The following is a 15,873-nucleotide window of genomic DNA, read 5'->3' as shown; positions in this document are numbered from 1 at the left end:
CGGGGAATAGGGCTCCCCTGCCATCCCTTTGGGCCACGTAGGAAATCTTTCCAGGCGTCACTCTCCATCTGCATCCTCCCTTCCCTGTCACCTCGATCCAGACACTGGGGACAACATTTAGGCCCTTCTTTACAACACTTTGAGCTGAGAGACAGAAAGTGTTCTGTAAGGGCTATCCCATTGCAAAGCTGAAAGGCATCCAAAATGCAAAGTACAGATCTACAGATTTCAGTGGAGGGTTAAAACTGAGGGAGAGTGGAGCTATCTCAGCTGGCGAAGGCTCATGATGGATAGCAGTGAGCTGTTCAGAAGAAAATTAAGAAAACATTTTGAATGCCCTTCTAAAAAGGAACAAATAGGTCCAACACTCCAACAGAAGGGGATTTTTTGCATCTCTGAATGATAGCGCTTCGCTTTTATGGCCTGCGGCTGCTTGGGAAATTCAAAGCTATTTCTCTGAAGAATTCACTTGGACAAGCTTTATGGCTTTGATCAGTTAACTATTTTTTAATGCTAATCCACCCCAGTGATATTTGTCCTCCTTTTCCCCATGTGCGCAGAAGCACAGACACAGACAAATACTACACAAAAGCAAACATTAGCCAGATGAACAGCCAGGAACAATGACATCCAGAGCCCATAACCAAACACCGACTTCATTCTGTTTTATTCTTTTCTATTCTAGCGGCTCAAGATCCTTTGTCCCAGTATGACCTGCTAATGGAAATTTAGGAATCAAATTTCCGTGCCCAGCAGGTATAATGCTCACACAGTGATTTGGCCACAACTATTCTCACTCAAGTAAAAAATTTAAATAATTTCCCCTAAAAGCTGCAACAAAACGTGTAGCTGAAAGGCCTTACTTGAAACTTAACACAAATCCCTGCAAGTAGCCCAAGTGCTGCCCCATCCTCCAGATGAACAAATAAAGGTGCAGAAATACTGATTTGCTTCCATTTATGGAGCAAAAATTAAAAATGAGCCAAGAACAGGACTGAAGTTACCAGACATCCATCATGTCACTGGAATTGCTCTACCCTCCCCTGCAATCTCAGGCTTATAACCTGAGCACCACGCTAAGCAAAACTCCATTTACAATCTCAGCATATAAACTTGTCTCCTTGTTCAGGGCACTGAAGTCTAACTGTGTACCAGGAACACACCAAGTATCTAAGCCAATACTCAATTATCTGTCATATTAGTTTCACCAATATGACATCCTATGATATATATAGCAGCCACTACACCAAAAAAACCCCAAAACCTGAGTAAGGGACAGTCCCTGCTCTGCAGTACCTTTGTGATTCAGGCTGCTATCTAAACTTTACTTGCTGTCTTTGGGTAACAGATTCAGGCAGTATTTCCTGTGGCAGAGAATTACACAGGCTGATTACCCTCTGCGGAAAAGTGAAGAAATCCTGGAAGCAATTTTCTGTCTCAATTGTTCCCAGAGTGCAGTAACAATCTTTTAGCCCTCTTCCTATTTTCTGCTCAATGCCATCCAGGCTCAGCGGGCAGAATCCATCACCACGACACCTCAGGTCTGGGTACTGCAAACACTCACCCAGGTGAAACTTTACACGCGAGTAGCCCCACAGACTTCAACTAGCGTCAGCCTTGAACTTGGCCACAAAGTTTTTAGAGGACAAAAAGAACGGAATGAGATAAGTGAGAAACTCAAAAGTACCTGGGAAACATTCAGTCCTAGGTAGGACCAGGCTTATCTCAACAGCATAACACAGATAAACAAAGTGGGTTTGATGCACATTTTTTAACCTAGCTCTTTCAAAATTCATTACCAGATTTGTAAAGGAAATTAGGAAAGAGCAGCTGTACCTAAGAATTGTGCATCACAGGTAGAGCTCATAAGACAACAGATCATTTTCTCAAACTAAAAATTTCATTACCATGGAAAAAGAAAAATAAAAAAAGGACAGATATTTTCTATGGGGGAAAAAAACCCCCACACCATTTTTAAGAGAAAAATATAAATGCTGATGGCTTTCTACCAGAGCCTGAAAGCATGCCCATGCAAAAATACCATCCCAGCGCTGACAGCATTTGTAGGTGTGGAAGGCTGCTTTCCAGCTTCTGAATTGCCCATGTAGACCACACAGCCCAGGAGGCACCACCGTCCAGTGCACAGGGGACTCCCAGGCTGCACGGACTGAGGAGATGTGGTTTGGCTACAAGACTCACCCACAAAGAGGGGGAAAAGACTGGGTACGGCATACCAGTCCACACCCCTGCGTGTACGCTGCAGCAGTGACTCCAAATACAAGTTGTTCAGCATTTTGACAACAAATACTTTTCACCCAACTACACGCCCACACTCAGAATTAGTCAATCAGAACCTCATTTTCCACCCAAGAGTTTTGATAGAAAATTTTCAATTTGCCCTAATCAATGGGACTTAAGCTTCAGTCAAAATATTTTCTTGAATTGACACCATCAGTGCCAGAGTGGGAGAATAAGCTCTTTAGATAATGTGCCTCCACAGGCAGGTACTGACCTTTCAGTTGCATTATTACTTTTTCTAATAAAGGTAACATTTAAAATATTGTTACTTTTCAGTCAACGCTGTTGGGAGAGAGGGAGGGAAGGCGGCTGCGTGCCTGCTGCAGAATCGCATGGCCAATCTTAGTATCACTTAATTTTCAAATGAGGAATTTGGTAGTAAACAACCTTTTCCTTGTACACAAACATTTTTAATTTCATGCCCTGCTAATCATACATCTGTTAGAGCTCCTTTTCCATCCATTGCAGTACCGATAACAAAAGAAAAATCATCGCGCTAACAATGTGGTTTGTCTAAAATGAAAATTGAATAATAATCAATTTTCCTCTGTGGGATGAGGGGACACAGCAAGCAGCAATACTCACTCGATGAAGGTGACAAAGACACAGTTTGAAAAGTGATGCCTTCACACTGGCCCTGCCGGTGGCCCTTGCTGCTGGCAGCCCCTCTTCCCCAGCACATTTGTGTAAGAGCCTTTTGGGGACTGGTTTCACTGGACAGCTTCTCTCGGGGTTCCTGGTGGCCCACGCCAGGCACCACCACCAGCAGAGCCTCTCATGCCATCATCACCGCACCCACCAGCCATCTCTTTCCCCCCCTCCTTTCCCCTCTATTTTCTCCTCACCTCCTCTATCGGCAGGATATTACTATGAGATATGCTACAGCAATACCTCCACCTTCCCAAATCTCTTTCCACTGATGAGACCCAGCAGGCCTCAGTGTACCAAACTTCAGACGTGTTCAGTGCCCTTACCCGTGCCTCCCACATACGAGAGCTGGCAAACGTGTTACTCAAAAGTGCACTTAAATATGTGATTACACCCCTGAAAACCAGTTATCCTCTCTTCAATAATGTTAGTGAAAGAGTTGAGGTTGTTATTTAATAGACATGCCCAGCTGAAATGCCAAGTTAATCAGGCCCCAAGAAATACCCACAATCAAGAAGACCATTTGATTTAAGGAAGAAATTTTTTACTATGTGACACTGGAACAGGATGCCCAGAGACGTCTCAGATGTCCCATCATTGTAAATGTCCAAGGCCAGGTTGGATGGGGCTTTGAGCAAACTGATCTAGCGAAAGATGTCCCTGCCCATGGCAGGGGGGTTGGGCTAGATGATCTTTAAAGTTCCCTTCCAACCCAAACCCTTCTATGATTTTATGAGTCTAAGATTTACTCTCTTGCATTGCCCACAATCCTCTTTTCTGGACTGCTGATACACAGCTTTTGCCTTTTTAGACTCCTCCTATTCCCATAGCTGTGCTGGGCCAATTCCAAATCATAAATATTGCACTTGTAAGACCTACGCAGCAGTAACTCTGTGAGTTCCAATAAACAATGGGAATCCATCTGAAGCCCCAGGCAATGTGGCACAAAGACGTTATGAGCAGAGGTGCTCCTACACCTGAGACTCCTCTCTGGCCTCCAGTCTTCATATTAGCATGCCAAACGCTCTCCTTCCAGAAGCTAAAGCACAGTTATCTACATAAGCTCTCCCTTGACTTCATCATGAAGTGCAGTTGTTTGAGTAATCAGCTTTAAGGAGACTCGTGAGTTAACTAATATCAATTCTTTACTTCCATTTTGCAGATAAGCAAACAAAGGAACAACGAAAAAGGAAGTATCCTGGTCTAAATTCACAGAGGGGAGTTCAGGGCACAACCACACTCCTGAACTGGCTCCAGAGTAACCAAAGCCGCTGGGGAGAGGACCTTGGCATCCCAGCCTCCTGCCTCCTCCTCTTCCAGGAGCAACACCAACCCTGCCCCGCACAACCACCCCTTCAGCATATCGAGGAGGCACAGGCAGCCTTGAGGTCTTTATTTCGCTTGTCCCTTCATGCCAAAGCTACAGGGATTAGAAATGTTACTATATAAGCCAGCTTTTTATTACTCAACAGGCAGTTTTCCCCAGCTGTCCTAAATGCACTTATGCCTGGATGCAGCAGTGCCGCTCAGACGGGGTGTCACTTCCACCGGTGCCGCTCTCTGAGCCCCAGCACACACAGCCAGCTGGCTTTGGGGATGGCAGCATGCTCCCAGTCCCACCAGAGCTGCTATCATGCACTCAAACCAGTGAGGTCCTGCAGAGCAGCTACTCTGGGGAGCAATCCCCAGGTTGGTGTTGGGAAAGATGTTTTTAATCCCAAAGCAAGACGTGCTCTCCTCACCCAGACTATCCCTCCGTTTCCCTTGATAAAAGAGAGCTGCTTGCATTACAACACTCGGCAGTCCATGAAAACGCTACCAGGCTGCGTTTTCCATTACCACATGCCTGCGTCCACATTATGGCCATATATATCGAAATCAGAGCATCCCACCTCCCAGTCACAGCAGGCTTGGGGCAGACACCGGGGACAGAAGGTGAAGGTGATCCAAACTAGGCTGTGCCTAAGACTAGGTGACCACCATCAGCATGAACACAGGCATTGATACACCCCATCTGTCAATACACAAAAGCATTCAGCTCTGGATTCTTCCAACCTCTAATCAAAGTGCATTCAGTCAAACAACTCTACCAGAATTAACAGTGAAAAGGGAGGGGGAAGGAATAAAAAAAGACTTTGTTGAGCAAAAGTACTCTGAGACACATTTGATGTAATAGTCATATGATTAACAAACTGTCATATCAAAGTTTTCGGCAAAGTAGGAACACTCTGACAGTTCATATTTTAAAAACTGACATTTTGATTCATTACTGTAAATAGCACTCTGTATTAAATATTGTGACAAGGCATACAGTGTATTTTTTGAGCTCTATAACATTTAGGAAGTACTGGATTTTTTTAATTTTTTTTTTTTAAAGCATGTATAATATCAAAAGCAGTTAAAGCAGAACTCCAAGAAAGCTTCTAGAGGAAAGAATCATTATTTCTGAAATAACCTACTTCTCTGCCGTCATCTCAAGCACTGCTGGGAACTTAGGCCCACAAGGATCTTAATGTACTGTTTGCATAATAAAATAGGGAATTGTCTCGCAGAACAAAAGAGCTATAAGGAAAGTGGCTACATTAAATAATGTAAAATTACTCACTAGCAAATCATCCTGAAGTTGGCGTAAGAGGAAGAACACTAAAAGGTGCTGAATTACCACTCAGAATATCTGAGAGTGCAGGTTCATAACCAAGATAAACAACGTGACATCCAAATGATTGTCCAAATGTGCATTTCTTATCCCCTCAGTCTTTAGCCACATGTTTTGCCTCTCCTCTGTCTCACCACTCACGTCTCTAAAGGATAAAAGTGACTATACGGGCAGAAATGAGGGTTGGGGACACACGGACACAGCAGGACCACCTCTTCTAGCAATGGTACGAACTCAGGCTGGTTGAGCCTGCTCATGGAACCACCCCCGAGTTCAGTTATCACCCAAGCCCCCCGACACTCAGAGACCACTACATCCTTCTCAGCAGCTCCGTTTTGTCTAGACCAGGAGCTCTTACAGACAGGAGATGTCTCTCCCTGGGCAAGGAGACCTCAGCCGGTCCCCCAGGACCCGCTGAAACCCGAACACGGGCAGAGAGCCGCTGCCAGCGCCCGCAGCCCAGCACAGCCGTGCCCATCGCAGCCAGAGGCAGGGCAGGCAGCACTCCCTCGCTGCCAGGACGATTAGGAAGGGCTGCCCAGACAGAGCTGTCGAGGACTTCTCCTTGCACAGGGGTCCACAGCAGGGCAACTCGAACTGTAGGGATGCTGTGAGCCACCAGAACCGACCCACCAACCAAGACCGCTTAATCCCTTTACCACTCCGCGCCAAGTTCCTCCCAGCTCGTGGATCACCAGTATCAAGGCAAACAGGACTGGGCCCAGAAGCAATAATGCAAATGTTTTGCATTTCCCCAAAAGCAGCCCACGTGATAGAGAAATTAAAAATAAAAGCTCCAGCTAACACAGAAAGACCTTGATAGAGCAGCAGAGGAAAACCAGAGGCTGCCTAGCCTGTTTGCAAGATGCTCAGGTGTTACCAGGACTGCAGTCAAGGGCTGTAGAAAGAAAAATGGTTACCATTATCATTACTTGCAGCCAGCTGCAAGTGGAGCTCTGGGCTCAGTCTACTGAGAGAATGGATATGCTGCCATAAACACGAGCTTGAAGCCTAGTCCGGGACATGGTGAGGCAGTCACACGCACCAAAGATGGATCGCAATGCTATTTTAACAGGGGTCTGATCCAGCACAGCCTGCATTTCCCCAGGAGCAGCTACACCACTCCCATGCTGGAAATCTCGTGGATGCGTTTGCGTGCCAGCAAGTGTGGTAGTAGTAGCGGTCTAGCCAGACATCCAAAACGTATTGGCACCACTATAATTTGTCCATTCACCAATATGTTTTCCTAAAAACGCCCATATGCTTTTCCTGCAGTTCCCATATGCTTTTGCAAAGAGAAACAAAAACATTTTGTTAGTTGCAAGCGATTGATCGCCACATATTTCACAGAAGTCAAGTAGAAAAAACAACAACAAAAAAAGCAGTCAGCTGCTTCCCCCTCCCTTTCTTCTCTGTTCACGGAGGGAACTGTGAAGAGCAGGAAAAAAATTCAGCCCACAGCAAAATACACACAGAGCTCATTTTTTTGCACTGCAAGATATTCTAGGAATTACAGGAGGAATCTTCATTAAAAACAAGTTATCAAAGATCTGGCAGCCAGCGGCATACCAGGCAGTAATTCAGCGTTGGGTGTTCGGCTCCGTGTTCGGTGCTAGCCTGGGTCCTCACCACAGGTAGTGCAGCCCACAGGAATCCGGGCTCCCGGAGAAGCACATTAAACGAGCCTGGGGGTGGGGGGACAGTGTGATAAAGAGGTTACAGCCTTTCTGATTCACAGGACAGCTCATTTGATGTCAAACCTATCTATACCCGAAGGCATAAAGCCCCCTCTCGTGGGTAGGGCTTCCCAGGGAGGTACCGCCTTGCTAATGCAAATCCCAAAGCAGCGAGCGTGCGAGGGGAGCGGGCAGGCTGCTGGGTTCAACTGGGAGCAGGCACGTGGGTGTACAAGTATGCGTGTGTCAAGGCTGGAGCATGTGGGAACTGTAGCTGTTTAGTTAGAGACTCATTAAGAAACGCGGCAGACCCAGGGCCAACATTCAAAGAGGAGCAGTGTGAAACATTTCTCTGGAGAAAGATTAGCGCGTGTTCTCCTTTACACAAATAAAATTAAAGAGAGAATCGTAATATGGACAAATCAATTAACTTCTGAAAAGCCAAGGGCACTGCATACAAGAGCAGACGAGGGGGGAGGAGCTTTGTTACAGGGACACTGAAGCCGGGCACAGCCTTTCTTCCCTGGAAAAGAAGTTCAGCTATTGCTGCATGAAGTTCTGACGTTAGCCCTGTCTTCATCACACTCACAAGAACACAGCTGCTTCCTTCCCAAAATGGCCATACACATACCTGTATATTGCTATAACCCTATGCATGAAGAGCTTGGGATAATCTTTGTGAAGACTATGAAAAATACACAAGGGTAGACACCAAAGGACTACTTCAGTGCTTGACTTGGTAGTGTCAGCCTTAAGGTAGGAGTTTGAGGTTGACCTTCTATATAGGACACCCCGAACAGCATGCACCCTTCTACCAGAATAAAGACTTCCTGTGACACAGTCCCACATTCTACAGTTCTCCCACAAATTTCACCAGGAATGCTCTTTCCAAAGTTGGTGTTTTCTTACAATGATCTTATCTCACGCTAAGCCTAATGAGAGGTCAGATGCAATAGGTCCAGAGCCCAATTTGCCACAGAAACAAAGTTGAAAACCCAGTCAAGAGAAGAGAAATCAATCTCTTGCACTGGACACAGCTTAAGAAAAAAAAAATAAATAAATTGTCGGAGACAGCTTGCTTGGCAAGATACATTTTATGTTATGTTTTTGTCCTGAGAAGAGTTGTAAGCACCTGAACATCTGACTTCACCACTCACAAATACATCTATGCTGCTGCTTAAGCTTTGAATGGGAAGCAAAACTAATACTGTCTGATCTAGTTAACAGTCTATAAGGATGGGCTTCTTCCTAGATTTCATATTTACAGCAACCCACTGGGACAGTTTATTAGACATAGCCAGGAAAGCTGCCACAGAAAGAGTGAGACTAACAGAAGAGCTGCCATTAATCTTCCATAACCCAGCAACTGGGAAGACCAGGCCTTGAACCAAATTCTACTCTCCTGCTATTAATCTCCTGTCCTCTACTTATTAATCCGTGGTCTGTCTTTGTCTTTCAACATTTATTAATGTCCCCAACTCTTTGAAGTAAACAGGATGCTGAAATCTCATCTCCAGCTAGCCATAATTTACACGACAAAAAAAAAAAAAAAAAAAACCAAAAAGAAAACCACACAAAAAAAACCAAGAAGAGGGTAAAGGAAGAAAGGAAGGATGTGCATTGTGTATCGAAAGGGCAGAATGAAAACGCAGTTATATTCAGTGACACAACAAGGTAAAGAAGCACTCCTGAATTTGGCGTGCCGTACAGACACCTTATGATTCTCAAGTCAGGTAGCATCAAGGCAAATGAAGTAGCTCCGCTAGCCAAAACCACCATGGTAGCAGAAGAACAAAACCCAGCATACACCTTTCCACACGGCAACGGTTTGCTCTGGTCCCACACTGGCTCGCAACGCAGTCCCCAGTGCTTGCACCACGCGTGGCCTTCTGGTGCTGCCACCGGCCTCCGGGAACCACCACCACAGCAAAGACCGCCCAGAGCCCCTGCACCCTCCTACGGCACGTGTCCTCCTGGGGACCTTCATGGCCACTGAGCAGTTACAGACCAGCTACCAGCTCTCCCTCTTCATTTGTTATCCACTTCTCAACAGGGCTGCTCGCTGCTTTCTTCCCCCAGTTGCCGTGAATTTGTAGCACGTCTAGCACCTCTTTTGCCTCCTGGGATGGTACAACTGAGAGAGGCTTGAGGACAGACCTACTGCCCTGGCAGTGCTCCTTTTTTTCAATCTTAGCCTTGCTGCAATCGAATCATCGTATCACGGGATGGGCACAAAGCACAATTCATGTCCTACATATAATCTGGCAAGGGACTCCTACAAGAGTCTGGGGTAGTTTATCAGGGTGATCCTTAAGTCACAGCTAAATACCTCCAGTGAATTTGATGGAACTGGCAATTCTGAAGAATGAATTAATTTGCTCCTCACATAAATTTTTATTCAGGTTATTCTTAAAAGGCTTATATATTTTTCTGCTTTTGTCCACTGAAGCATGGTTAGATTAAAGCTAGTAATACGGTCAGCTCTCCATCATCAGCTGGGAGCGTATCCAGGCTGCAGAAAGCCACGCCATGGACAGGCAGTGAGTTCAGGTCCACAAGCAGGAAAGTCTCCTTCAAAAAGGAGTCAAAGTATTATGGCCCACGGCACCATGCAATCACTCCCATACAACACTCCCATTCCCAGGAGGGCCTGCACGTTTGCTGCTTCCAGATCTGGACCCAGAAACAGTAAAACCACTTCGAGCCTCACGGGTTAGCCTGGCCTCCCACCACCCCGGGCTTTGAAGGAATGCCCATCATTTGCTGAACGACCGAACGTGGTCTCAGGGTCTTCCCACTCTCTCTAAACTCAGCAGCTGGCAAAAGCCCTGGGACCTGATCCATTCCTCACCTGGAAGCAAGGCAGCTGTGTCAGGCACTCAGACAGACGTACGGACAGGCTCTTCCAAGGGACCTCTGCAGGTGCAAACAGAAAGGTCAGAATCAATGTTTTGCTCATTGTAAAAGCAGAAAGTAAATCAAGCTGGCTGTGACACCTCGCCAAAAAAACAGCCCCAAAAGGGACCGTAATGCCAACCGCCCTCCTGTACGAAGCCGACCGCAGCTTTTTTTTCCCCTCTGATACAACTCATGTGTCAGTCTGTCCCTGTTTTGACCCATAAAAGGGTTTTTCACATGTTGGCAGGACAGATTGTCGAGTGTCGGAGTAACTGAGATTTATTTGGGAAAGAAGCTACTTGTTTTAAATCACTGTAGAGCTGGTGAAAGGTACTGACGTAAGGGCTGCAGGTAACAAAGTCTCTTTCAAAGCCTGACCAGACACCCTTCTGCCTCTCGTGCTTAAAGGGCCTCTTCTTCCCGAGCCTCTTCCGACGCTCAGGCCAATGGTGAGTCACCCCCACAGCGTTGGCTTTGCCATGTGAGCACCAAGAAGAACTGAAGCTGAGATGGGATGCATTAAACACACAGCAATTGTGGAAAACGCGGCAGGGTGGGACAGCCCAAACCCCACCTCCACCTCCAGCCCTGGTTTCCTTTTGGGTGCCTCCAAAGATACCCGGTTAAAAAGAAAACACAGGTTTTCCAAATTACCACAAGCTGCTTTCAACCAGGAGCCTTTCATACTTCCAGCTTATTGATATCTGAACCTCCTCTGGTGTTTCCTATTTCCTTTCATCTCAGCGCTGGAGAAGAAATAAATTCAAAAAATACTAGCAATGACTAGGGAAAGGTCCAGTCCACCTCCACCTGCCCCAGCTCTCCCAGCCCACCACACTCCTGGCTGCCCCAGGTCACCCCCAACTCCTCTTAACTGCATCCTCACCCCTATTTTCCTAAAGCCTAAATATCTCTCAACAAACATGGTTGAGATTATCCAAGGAGTTAAAAATCATTAAAGAAAGGGAGGCGAGACATATCTAGTCAGTAACATACTTTTTTTTTTTTTAAGGAAACCAGGATGAAACCCATTATCCCCACCACCAGCTGTCTTTGCTCAGGAGAACTGGGTCTGGCAGGGTAGCAGCTTCACCCTCCTGGTCCATGGTGGAGGAAGGGGAGCACAGGGGAAGAGGACTGCAGCAGTTGCTTCAGATCCATACCAAAGCGCAAGAAGCAAAGAGAAATTTGCTGAGAACCTGCCCACACAGACACTGGGTATTCCTTTCATATCTGCCATGACAAAAAATTCATGTTAACATTTTTTCAAGCACTGTAAGCCCATATCAAGTAACAGCAAAGAGGCAGACAGGTGTCCTGACCACAGAGAAGACAGCATATGCGAACAGTTTGGAATTTATTATTATTGTTATTTTTTAAAGGGGAAACAAATCCCAGAGATTTTTCTGTGCGTGATACATTTTCTGCTCCTTGTTTGATGTTGCTTTCAGACTGAAGACTTCAAATAGCTAACGCTAACCTATGCCTGAAGCCTGCTTTAAACTAATGCCCCTTATGTGACCAGAAATGAATGCATGGTGAATCACTTATGCCACACACAGTGGGGGTGATGAGCGGTGGTCCATGTCTCCTGACTGCCACATGGACACAAATATGTTGGGGAAAGGAGATCCCAGCTCTCTCTACATTACAGCCTGATAATTCAGCAGTGGCGCCTTTCCATTTTTGGAGCTGGAAAGCACAAGCTCCAGGTCAACAGCCCAACCACGAGTAATTAGAGAGAACAACGTAACTACTGGAATTTTCTGCAAAGTATGTAGAGAGATATACATGATCTGCATAGGCTACACTTCCACACTCTGCCTGCCTTTGGGAGATGCTTAAGAGAAGTTGCATTTTAATTACTAGCCCAAATCAAGGGAATCTGATCTTGACAGCAAACCCAAAGTTACAGACTTTGGGGTATGTGGGTCCCAGCTCTTCACTTCTTTGCTGACATTACTGCTTCCAGGAATTAAATCAAAACCCCACTTAACTTCAGAGAGGTTGCAATTGGCATCTAAAGCACTGCCCAAGCCTCAGTTGTAATAAACAGATAGAGCTCCACCGAATCGAAGGAGTTATTCTGATTTTGACTGGTTACAGATCTACAGAGCCATTAACATTAGAGCTCACCCAACCTCCAGTTAAATATCCTCTAATAGAAAACCATTATCTTTGTCAGATTGATTGGGATAACTTGTTCAAAGCGCTCTTGAAGATTCATTAGCATTGTTGGGTTTTGGTGGTTCTATTTCAAGAATAAACCCCAGCAGCTATTAAAAACATGAAAAAGGCATGTTAAGAGTTTACAAACAAAGCTGGAGTGGAGATGTAACTATGTTTTTGGATTTTTATTGGGAAAATGGTAAAATGAAGGGAGCGAAGAAAACAAAAATGAAACTGAGCTGTTCATACACAGTGAAAAGTCACCTGTGTTATTTGACAGATAATGAATTAAAAAGAAACGCAAGAATAAGGGAAGCAAAATCATGCTAGAAAAACCCAATCCTCTCCTCTGTTTGAGCCTTACTACATTATATTTCAGGTATAGCGGACAGACAAGATGACGTGCACCCCAGGAAATACAGATGCACTTCGCTGGCTGTCACTGGTCCTAACAGCTGACCTCAGGTCAAGCTCCTTTCCCTTGAGCTTCTCTCACCCCCATGTAATAAAGCATCCCAGCAGCAAGCTTGTGCGGACCATGTTTCCCAACACCAGAGCAATGCTACTGACTGGTTTTACAGCTCTCTGCCCAAGGGTGGATGCTACTGACCATCACTACATGCATACCATGGACCCACAGTTGTCGTCTTTAAACCATCTCACCAAATGAACTGGTTCCCTTGGGCAAAAGGCCACCCCCACTGTAACTGAACTCCTATTTCAGATTGTTGTGTTGCCATAGCTTTGTTGATGAAGGAGATCTTGGTTTGTTTAGTTTTTTCAGTTGTCCTGCCCAAATTATACTGCTAAGCATCAATTATAAGCCAAGCCTCAGACAGCAAGAGGTGGAAGAGTCTTGCTTGATATTTTGCAGAAAATCCACAAGCATCCCAGGCCCTGCCCCAGGGTTCAGGTGCTGCTTAGGAAGGGCCACAAACACCTCACCACAAAGAAGCCCTTTCCAGCAGCTCCTCAACCTGTAAGACTTCTGAAGGGGCAGTCCTGACCAGCGTCACAACCTGGGTCAGCCAGACAGAGGAGCGGTGAGGAAGGTTTGAGCTATTTCCTCATCTGATTTTCATTTCTCTCATTTATCACTCAAGTCAGGGAAATACTCTGAGATCCTTGTGTTTGGATGTCTGTCGCCTCAGAAACAGCTTGACAAGCCGGTGCATTAAACAAGGCAGCAGTACTGCCCGGTCCTGTGCTAAGAGCGTAACAAGGGCAGTGCGGTGCCAGCCCGAGTCTCACAGCCATTGGGCTTCAGGATGGCAGCAGATGGGAGCCACACGTCCCAGCTGCTCTTCTGGGCTGGCACATCACCACACTTACACGTACGGCTGTGGCACCCACACAGGTGCCTGCACTGACCACAGCTCTCCGCTGGCTCAAAAGGAAAAGGCCAGAGAGCAGCACAGACGCACAACAGGCACCCACCATCAGTGTGTGCACAGGGGTGGTGGGGGACAGGGACATTTACAGCCCCCCAAGGTGCACTCCATCATAATTCCCTTCTGCTCTTCCAGCCCTGGATGCAACCTTAAAAATCCATAGCTCCAGACATCTAGCCCACATGCTGCTACTCCAACTCAATGAGGAGAGGATGAGCTCAATTTTGCCAGTCAAATGGGAAGGGACCAAAAAAAAAAAAAAATTAGTAGTAGTAGAAATAGTTAAAATCAAACAAACACCTCCCAGCAAATCAAAGACAAAACAGAAGAAGGGGATACAGAGAAACAGTTTCTGCTATTGCATCAGTGGCAGAGAGCAGCTCCCAGTGGCAACCAAAGCTCAGGTAGCTCAAGGTGCGGGAGGAAAACCATCACAGTCTCCCAATGTCCCACTCCATGGTACTGTCCTCCCATACCAAAGTGCTACTGAACCATGAGAGCAGCTCATCTGGGAGGGGAAAGGATGCTCAGACACGCTGCTTACTGCTCCCCAGTACTGCAGGAACAGCAGATCTGGGACAACGATCACACACATTCCTCTTGCACTGCAAATCAATGGCCAAACCATGAGCACCCAGGTGTACCCGAGTAGGCAGGGGCTGCCAACAAGCCGTGGGCAGGTTTGCTCCCTGCTTGACAAGGACCCTCTTTCCACCAGCCAAGTCCCCCCACTGCTCTGCAGAAGCTTCCAAGAGAGACCAAAGAGAAATTCAGGCACAGCTCAAATAGGCACCTGGATCTACAAACAACAGATTAAATTCTGAAGCTACAAAACTATGTTTTAGCAAAAGTGCTACTGAACTCCATGTACTTGTTACGTTTCTAAATATAGTTTGGTTGTCAAGACAACAAAGAGACTGATGGATCTCTAAAGTGTACTGTAGCTATTTAATTGTCAGCATTTCAAACTGACTCAAGGAGGGAAAAAAATGCTGTGTGATAAGTCTAATTGTCATGGTTACCACTGGCTAACCCCATAATAAAAATATGTATATTCTAGCTAAATGTGCCAAGCCATGTGAGGAGCAGATGGGAGACATTCTCATTACTGCGACAGCCTCCACTGGAAAACTAAACTTGAGGAAGGACGCGAGAGACTTTACAGAGATCTCAGACACAACAGACATCATGGGTTGCATCTTCCCAGTCGTTTCGCAGCAGTCGCTCAGGCTTTTCCACCACGCTTATTCACCCCATGCACGCTGGGACAACCTGCGGGGCTGGGGCTGCCTAATTTGAGAGCCTTCCTGTCTGGGGATCTCATCCCTCACCCAAAAAAGCCCAAGACGCGAGTTGTTACTCCTTAAAAGCCCCTGACAGAATCCCACGTGCAACTGCCTCAGATTTGCACTCCCACCCTCGCCCGCTTGCTCTCCTCCCTCTGGGCAGCCGTATCCGACCCCACGGGCATCGCTCCCGCAGGAGGCTGCTGCAGCCTGGCCCTTCTGCTCTCATACTGTTAACAGCTAAAGTGACAGCTACCTCCAGCCTTGGAGAAGAGAAACAAGTGGAAAGAAACAGCCAGACACTACTGCAAATACACCAGCCTGAGGCTGAGCTGGGAAACAGCATGCACCCCCAGCCAGCCTCTGCACTCCATTCGACAAGCACGACTCAACAGCATGAAAAGCATCAATATTCAGGTGAAGTCCCTCCTGAAAGAGATGCTTTCCAAAAAAAAAAAAACCAAAAAAAAAACCCCCCAAAAAACCCCACCTCAAACATTGGCTTTTTACGTGGAAGACCTCCACAGTAACGTCCAAGAGTTCTACCCCTGTACAAAATGACTGTGGCTTTCCTTCACTGACCAAAATTCATCCACCCATGCTCAGTTCTCACTTTTCTTTCATTAAACCAAAGTTTAAGTTGCAGGAGGAAGGCACAAGTTTCATCCAGGTATGAGAAGCAATGGAAAACAGCTCATGTTCACCTGGTGAACACTAATGTCAATGAATGGTCAGGTTTCCAATTAGTCTGAAGCTTCCCCAATGTTTTTGACAGAAACCACACCAAAGTAAAATCATCCTTAAAAATCTCCCCCAAACCGTTTCACTCCTTTGTACAAATAAAAGCTCTG

General features: G+C 46.2%; 1 protein-coding gene across 3 annotated transcripts in view; it reads right to left on the bottom strand.

Annotated features, from left to right (window-relative positions):
* Positions 1–15,873, bottom strand: part of LPP (LIM domain containing preferred translocation partner in lipoma) — a 314,060-nt gene that overhangs the window by 224,384 nt on the left and 73,803 nt on the right. For 2 of the 3 annotated variants that reach the window (XM_010573061.1, XM_010573064.1), the window contains one exon: positions 10,130–10,194. The exons of the other annotated variant lie outside the window; for it this stretch is intronic. The gene's annotated coding sequence lies outside the window, so the exon portion shown is untranslated. The remainder of the gene's footprint in view (positions 1–10,129; positions 10,195–15,873) is intronic. 3 annotated transcript variants of the gene reach the window in all.

Source organism: Haliaeetus leucocephalus, unplaced genomic scaffold (assembly GCF_000737465.1).
Source record: "Haliaeetus leucocephalus isolate CR32 unplaced genomic scaffold, Haliaeetus_leucocephalus-4.0 Scaffold362, whole genome shotgun sequence".
NCBI lineage: Eukaryota > Metazoa > Chordata > Aves > Accipitriformes > Accipitridae > Haliaeetus > Haliaeetus leucocephalus.
This window is presented reverse-complemented; position numbering and strand designations above follow the sequence as displayed.